Source organism: Nannospalax galili, unplaced genomic scaffold (assembly GCF_000622305.1).
Source record: "Nannospalax galili isolate Female #2095 unplaced genomic scaffold, S.galili_v1.0 scaffold318, whole genome shotgun sequence".
Lineage (NCBI taxonomy): Eukaryota > Metazoa > Chordata > Mammalia > Rodentia > Spalacidae > Nannospalax > Nannospalax galili.
Window position 1 is genome coordinate 3,611,552 of NW_008341889.1, and position 8,177 is coordinate 3,619,728.

The 8,177-nt window shown below is 38.4% G+C and overlaps 1 non-coding gene across 1 annotated transcript; it reads left to right on the forward strand.

Moving 5' to 3' along the window:
- The first annotated feature begins 1,407 nt into the window (after nt 1-1,407).
- LOC115071177 lies at nt 1,408-1,532 on the forward strand. Its single transcript, XR_003850288.1, has one exon. It is a non-coding gene; the product is annotated as a small nucleolar RNA SNORA40 (small nucleolar RNA).
- Nucleotides 1,533-8,177: the final 6,645 nt, after the last annotated feature.

The window sequence follows — 8,177 nt, forward strand, 5'->3', positions numbered from 1 at the left end:
GAAAACTAACGCATACTAATTTTAATCAGTTGTTACTTTCCTTCCCTTCACATGTATACGAACGCCTGTCAACCATCGAGGACCCTGTTCAGATGCATGGAGAGACAACCTCTGCTGCCTAGTGGACCCCTAAACCAGCCTACCCCCCACACCGACCCTGTCCAGCAGGAAGTAGCCAGATGACAATGGCGCCCCCTATCCTATAACACAAAAGGCTGGAATGTTAGGGTTCCAAACAGCAGCAGCTTCCCCCCCTCCCCAACAGGGGCCTACAGACTTTGGAGCCCGAAAAAGGGAACTTAGCTGATAAGCACCTTGACCTTTGAAGTCAAGAGAAACAAACTGCTGAGAAGCAGCCTGCCTTTCCTCTGACCTCCAAAGATAGGATAAGCAGATTCTACCTGATAACCAGAGATTTTAAAAGCTGTTTTTTCTCTTATCTTAAGAGGGAAAAAGTAAACACTTCCAGACCCTAATCCTACCTGATTTTCCTGCTTCCCCCTCCTTGATTTCTCCCTCAAACATTCCCCCTTCTACACCCTAAAGCCCCCATATATAAAGTCCCAGCTCACAGCCCATGGGCTGACATCTTTCCCGGACATCTTTCCTTTCCCTGACATCTTTCCCTCCCCTGCCCTTCGCTGACATCTTTCCCTGAAATTTTTCCCTTCCCCGAGGGAAACGTGTCCCGTGCGAAATAAAGCTGTATCCCACTGAGAATTCTATCTGTGCCTCAGTGCCTCCTCCATCCGCCACCTCTCCATCCCAACTTTTTAACCTAACATTAACCAGCTCAAGTTTTCCCCAAATCAAAGAGGGAGCTGGACAGCAGTATGGGCTTTAAGAGTCCTGAATTCTTACTAGGTTGGTGAAGATTACACAGATAAATTCTTTGAGGTTATCTTCATTGATCCATTCCATAAAGCTATCAGATGAAATCCTGACACTCAGTGGGTCACCAAACCAGGCCACACACTTGTGGAGATACGAGAGCTGACATCTGCAGGCCACAAGAGTTGTAGCCTTGGAAAGGGCCACAAGTTCCACACACTATTGTTGGCTCTTACCATGCTGCTTGGAAGAAGGCATGACACTCTCTAACTCCACCATTACTGCTATGCTAATATAAGTCATGTTTATAAAATTCATGCCCAATAAACAATTTAGGACAGTCAAAAGAAAAAAATTCTTGGGCTGGAGAGATTGTTCAGTGGTTGGGAGCATTGACTGTTCTTGCAGAAGACCTGGGTTCAGTTCCCAGTACACACATGGTGGCTAACAACCATCCTTACTCCAGTTCCAAGGGGTCCAAGGCCCTGTTCTGACCTCTGCGTGTATCCTGCAACATAGGAGTACTTACATATATGCAGGAAATACACTCATACACCTTATAAAATAAAAAATAAAAGTACTTTATGTGTTTGTTCAACTAGTGGATAAAGGCATGAAAGTCAGGTGCAAAAATAAATCCTCTTTTGCAACCCTGAACTCGTTGTTCACTGTGAGTTTTGATATATAAAAGAAGGAATGTGACAACACAGCTTAAAGTGATTGTGTTGAGAGAAAAGATAGCATAAGGAATGAGGTGGGGTGGGCCAACTCCCAAGAGACTTAAGGGAGGCGATGGATCGTGTGAGGGGCCTTATCAAGATGAATATTTACCTGACAAGAGGCACTTCTATCTTGATCTCAAAATTCTGAACTCAGGACTTGGCAAGTAAGAGGGAAAAACAACTGGGGAGTTAATATTGCAGAGCCACGCTGGCCTAACAAAAACCTTGTACGAAGGAAAGGGAGTGGACCTTTACTTTGGCACACCTCTGTGTAAGAATTATAGATCACTGAGACTCTATGAGATATAATTTCTCTCCAGCACCCAGTTCAGAGGTATTACATAAGATGGATGGATTTTTCATTTGCTAATAGAAGACATGAAGTTGGGGGATGGGAGATGGGGAGGAAGTCTGAATATAATCCAAATTCATTGTATGAAATTCTTGACCCAATAAAAAAATATTTCTTTGGAAGCATTCTTAGTTTATTTTATAAACGGGAGCTTTCAAGTGTGGGGTCATGCCCTTGAATCATCTTCCCTATTGTACCACTGCAAAGTGGGAGATTTCTCCTTAATTGCTAATCCTTTTTAAAAATTATTTATTTAATAACCACATAATTAGAAGAAGCATTTCATTACATTAGCATTGACATATTCAATAACAATTTCCATGGCAAAGATGCATCTCTTTCAAAATTGGCTGTAAATTGTTATGTTCACAGTTGAATTAATACAGTTATACAATATTGTAGTCAGTATAAACCCTATACGACATAAAATTGAATGAGGTATTAACTGGCAGAAAAGATCTCCACTTCATTTTAAAATATGTTTCCTACAGACTCATTTTTTAAAATTATTTATTTAATGACCACATAAGTAGAAGAAGCATTTCATGATAATAGCATTGACATATTCAATAACAATTTCCAGGGCTAAGATACATCTGTTTCAAAATTGGCTGTAAATTTTTAGGTTTGCACTTGAATTCATATAGTTATACAATATTGTACTCAGTATAAACACTTTAAGACATAAAATTATGTGAGCTTTTAACCTTTAAAAACTATCTCCATTTCATTATTAAAATACACAGTTTGAAACATAAAAATTCAATTTTAATGCAATTGACGCTAAGATGTTTGCACAAGCATTTCTAATCTCCATGTATACGATTATTACTAGTCACAATTGGTTACTTTCTGAGCTCCTTGGCATCTAAGTATGGATATAAAGTCATCAGGTAGATTTCAATGGTAATATTTTTCACATCTACTAATTAACATGAAGCAAATTTTTATGCTTCTTCCTCAACTATAACTCATTTTTTACTTATTATTTTGTGTGTGTATTTCATACACAACATCCCAAATGAATCTTATTCATCTATATCCCCGCATCCCAAGTGACACCCTCCCATGCCCCCCTTATTCTTTTAAAACTAGAATAATTGCTTACTTTTTCTCCAATTAAAAAAATTTAATAACCACATGATTAGAAGAAGCATTTCTAAACTTTAACATATTCAGTAACACACTCCAGAGCAAGGATACAGCTCTTTCAAAAGTGGCTGTAATTTTTAGGTTCACAGTTGAATTAATACAGTTATACAATATTGAACTCAGTATAAACCCTGTAAGATATAAAATGGAATACGTGTTTACCATTTAAAGATGATCTCCATTTCAAGATATGGTGTTTCCAAAATATTTTAATATTATATTTTATTTTTTTCAGAAGAAGCATATCAATACAGCTTGATCATACCCAAAAACAGGTTCCAGAGCAAAGACACAGCTCCTTCAAAAGTGACTATAAAATTTCTAGGTTCGCTGTTGAATCAATACAGTTATACAATATACATAAACACAAGACATAAAATTGAATGGGTTTTTAACCCTCAGAAAAGATCTCAATTTCATTCTAAAATATACTGTTTCTTACAAAAAGACTCATTGTTTTTGCTACTAACACTGAGATGTTGGCGCATGCATCTCTAATCTGTGTGTATCTGATTATTACTAGTCATAATCATTTGCACTCAGATCCTTGGCACCTGTGTATGTCTATGAAGTTGTTGGGTAGATGTCAGTGGTAATGTTCATCACCTCTACTAGATAACATGATGTAAACTTTTATGCTTCCTCCTCAAATATAATACATTTTTTAATTTGTTGATTTTTTTCTGTGTGTGTATATCACACAGAACATCCCAAACCATCTTATTCAACTATATACCCACTTCCCAGATGGCACCCTCCGATTGCCTCCCTCCCGTCACTAGAGCCCTTATACTCTGTTATGCCTTGCCACTGTCCGCTGTGTTGTTGGCACCCACAGCCATTCCCCACTACTTGTCCATCTGGTGAATCTAGTCAGCCTATCTAGAGGTCTTTGTTTTGGGAGGGTCAGCTGTTCCTCATCTAGCAGCAATCAGTTGTCAATATTCCTTTAGATAAGGTTGGGGTCTGCTGTTCATTTTCCCAGTTCTATGCTGGGTTACTATCTGGGAATCCCTTGGGTGACCCAGGCCAAAAACTCAAAAGAAGATATCTCCTATCTGGAATTGTTGCTTGTTATGTAGCCTTTAGCTATACATGTGGATTCTTGAAAAATTATATTGGCCCCTTTAATCTTTGGTTATACTTCCCTTTTTGGTGTTTAAGGCCATACAGTTGGCCCAGATAAACCAATTTATTTTTACTCTTAAGGTCGTTTGAGGATCTGTTCCTCAGGGGTCACATGGGCTTGGGAGGAGCCCCTGGTTCCTTTCTTTTACAAGTTCTGCCTATGTGGAGATAAGTCAAAGGTCCTACTTGACTACGGCTGGTTTAGCTTGGAAGCATGGAGGAAATGTTTCCCCATGTTGACCCTCTTCTTTGTAGACTGGACACTGGTTCATATCCATCTTGTGGGGTCACCTTGGCCTCCTTGATCAAGGGGACAGGTGACCCACAACAATTACAGGACATTTTGTGAGATGCTCATAGTCCCCTGGAACTAGTTGACCTAGGAGGGCAAGGAGCAAAAACTGTCCTTTATGTCCCTCTGACGAAATTAGCATAGGCCTCAAAGTGTGTCTGTTAAACATCCAGGAAAGTTAGTTTCACCAGTATGGTACTCTTTTTTCCTTTTGGTCTTTTTAAGACAGGGTCTCCCTGTAGCCAGAGCTATTCTGGAACTCACTATGTAGACCAGGCTGGCCTTGAACTCACAGAGATCTGCCTGCCTCTGCCTCCCGAGTGCTGCGAGTACAGGCGTGCACCACCACGCCCTGCTAAATCTGGTACTTTTAATTACTGTGTGCCATGTAGATAAATCTTGGTCAAAGACCAGTTGTTCTCAGATAAATCTTACCTATTCATATATTTCTTGATCTGGAATGTATAATTTGTCAGTAGGTTGTTGGACTAATATGGTTCCCTCTGGTTTTTAAAACTAGCTACGCATTATTTATCTCTTGTGTTATCTAACAGTTCCATCATTGTTTCCCCAGTGAAGGTGCCCCCATTTTCCCCTTTTCTCCCTTAATAATACATTTCTCTTATGGTCCAACCTCTCTTGAGCTTTTTCTTTCCCTTAATCCCCTAGGTTCCTTGTATATCCTTCCCCCCTCCCTTAAATTAACCCATTTTTTATCCATATCTCCCTTATTAAAGCCTGTTTCCTACTGTTCTCTTTCAAGTTCTTTCTTTTCCTTTACCTCCCAAGTTCCTTTCCATTATCCTGGGTCCTATAGTTATGTCTGGATACATACTCACTTATCTGGATTTGGTTCTAGGATCCACATATGAAGAAGAACATATGTCGATTTTTTTTTTTAAGTCTGTGTTACTTCACTTCACTTAGTATAACAGTTTCTAGTTCCATCCATTTACCTGCAAATTTCATGATTTCATCTTTCTTTACTGCTGAGTAAAACTCCATCATATAAATGAACCACATTTTCATTATCCACTCATCAATTGAGGGACACCTAGGTTGCTTCCATCTATTAGCTATTGTGAAAAGAGCAACCACAAACATGGATGTACAAGTGTCTCTGCAATAGGATGAGTTCTTTGGGTATATGCCAAGGAGTGGTATAACTGGGTCAAATGGTAGGTTCATTTGTAGTTTTTTAAGAGTTCTCCACACTGTTTTCCCTATAGGTTGAACAACTTTGCAGCCCCACCAGCTGTGGATGAGTGTTCCCCTTTCCCCACATCCTCTCCAGCATTTGGTATCATTTGTTCTCTTGATCTTAGCCAGTCTGACTGGGGTAAGATGAAATATTAAAGTGGTTTTAATTTGCATTTCCCTAATTATTAGTGATGTTGAACATCTTTTAAGATGCTTCATAGGCATCTTTACATCTTCTCTTGAGAACTCTCTGTTCAGCTCCTTAGCCCATCTTTTAATTGGGTTACTTCTTGCCTTGATTCTCTATTTATTGAGTTCATTATATACTCTGGACATTAAACCTCTGTCAGATGTGTCGTTGGTGAAGATATTCTCCCATTCTGTGGGTTTTCTCTTCACTTCCCTAGTTGCCTCCTTTGATGTACATACAGAAGCTTTTAAGTTTAATGAGGTCCCATTTGTTGATTCTTGACCTTGTTTCCTGAGCATTTGATGTCTGGTTTAGAAAATCCTTTCCTACACCTGTATCCGTTAGGTTTTAGCCCATGTTTTCTACTAATAGTTTCAGAGTTTCAGGCTTTACATTGAGGTCTTTGATCCATTTAGAATTGACTTTTGTGCAAAGTGAAAGATAGGGGTTTAGTTTCATTCTTCTACAGGTGGAGATCCAGTTTTGCCAGCACCAATTGCTGAACAAGCTGTCTTTCCTCCAGTGAATGTTCTTGGACCCTCTGTCAAATATCAGTTGGCTGAAATTGCATGTACTCTTATTTGGGTCTTCAATTTTGTTCCATTGATCTATGGGTCTATTTTTGAGCCAGTACCAGGTTGTTTTTATGACTATAGCTCTGTTATACAGCTTAAAACCTGGTGTAGTAATGTACCAGGATTGCTCTTAGTTCTCAGGGTTGTTTTGGCTATCCGGGGTCTCTTGTGCTTCCATATGAATCTTAGGATACATTTTTCCAATTCTGTGAAAAATGTCATGGGGATTTTGAATAGCATTGCATTGAATCTATATATGACTCGTGGTAGGATGGTCATTTTCACAAATTAATTCTTCCAATTCATGAGCATGGGAGGTCCTTCCATCTTGTGATGTCTTCCTCAATCTCTTTAAAGATTTAAAATTTTCATTGTAGAGCTCGTGGAGGTCCTTAATGTCTTTAATAAGGTTTATTCCAAGATTTTTTTTCAGCTATTGTGAAGGGGAGTGTTTCCATGTAATCTTTCTCTGACTGCTTGTCATTGGTATATAGAAAGGCTACAGACTTTTGTAGGTTAATTTTGTAACCTGCCACTTTACTGAATGTGTTAATAATTTCTAGGAGTTTGCGTGTGGAATTTTTGGCGTCCCTTAGATATATTATCATATCATCTGCAAAAAGGGATAATTTGATCTCTTCTTTTCCAATTATTACTCCTTTAATTTCCTGCTCTTGTCTTATTGCTCTTGCAAGAGTTTTAAGCACTATGTTAAAGAGAAGTGGACATAGTGGACAGCCTTGTCTGGTTCCTGATTTCAATGGGAATGCTTCTAGTTTTTCTCCATTTAGAATGATGTTGGATGTGGGTTTATTTTTTATGGCTTTAATTATGTTGAGGTATGTACCCTCCAGTCCAATTCACTCTAGGACTTTGAACATAAATGCATGTTGAATTTTGTCAAAGGACTCTGCATCTATTGAGATGACCATGTGGTTCTTGTCTTTGAGCTCATTGATATGATTTATGACATTTATTGACTTACATATATTGCACCATCTGTGCATCTCTAGGATAAAGCCAACTTGATCATGGTGGATGATTTTTTTGATATGTGTCTGTATGCAGTTTGCAAGTATCTTGTTGAGAATTTTTGCATCTATGTTCATTAAGGATATGGGTCTATAGTTTTCTTTTTTGGTTGTATCTTTACCTGGCTTTGGTATTAGAGTGATGCTGGCTTCATAGAAGGAATTTGGAAGTTCTCCCTCCATTCTTATCTTTTTGAATCAATTAAGTAGTATTGGATGTAGATCTTCTTTCAATGTCTGATAGAATTCTGCTGTAAATCCATCTGGTCCTGGGCTTTTTTTAGTCAGGAGGTTTTGTATTACTGGTTCAATTTCTTTTTGTGTTATGGGTCTGTTGAAGCTGTTAATCTCTTCTTGGTATAGTTTTGGTCATTCCCATGCTCTTAGATATCCATCCATTTCTTTTAGGTTTTCATATTTAGTAGCACATAAGTTTTTAAAGTATTCCCTTATAATGTTCTGCATCTTTCTGGTGTCTGTTGTGATGTTTCCCCTTTCATCTCTGATTTGTTGATTTTGAGGTGCTCTTTCTTTCTTTTGGTTAACTGGGCTAGCGGTCTGTCGATCTTGTTTATCTTTTCAAAGAACCAGCTCTTGGATTCGTTGATTCTTTGTATTGTTTTCTTTGTTTTGATTTCATTAACTTCTACCCTGATTTTTGTTATTTCTTCTTGTCTGCTGGGTTTGGGTTTCATTTGTTGTTG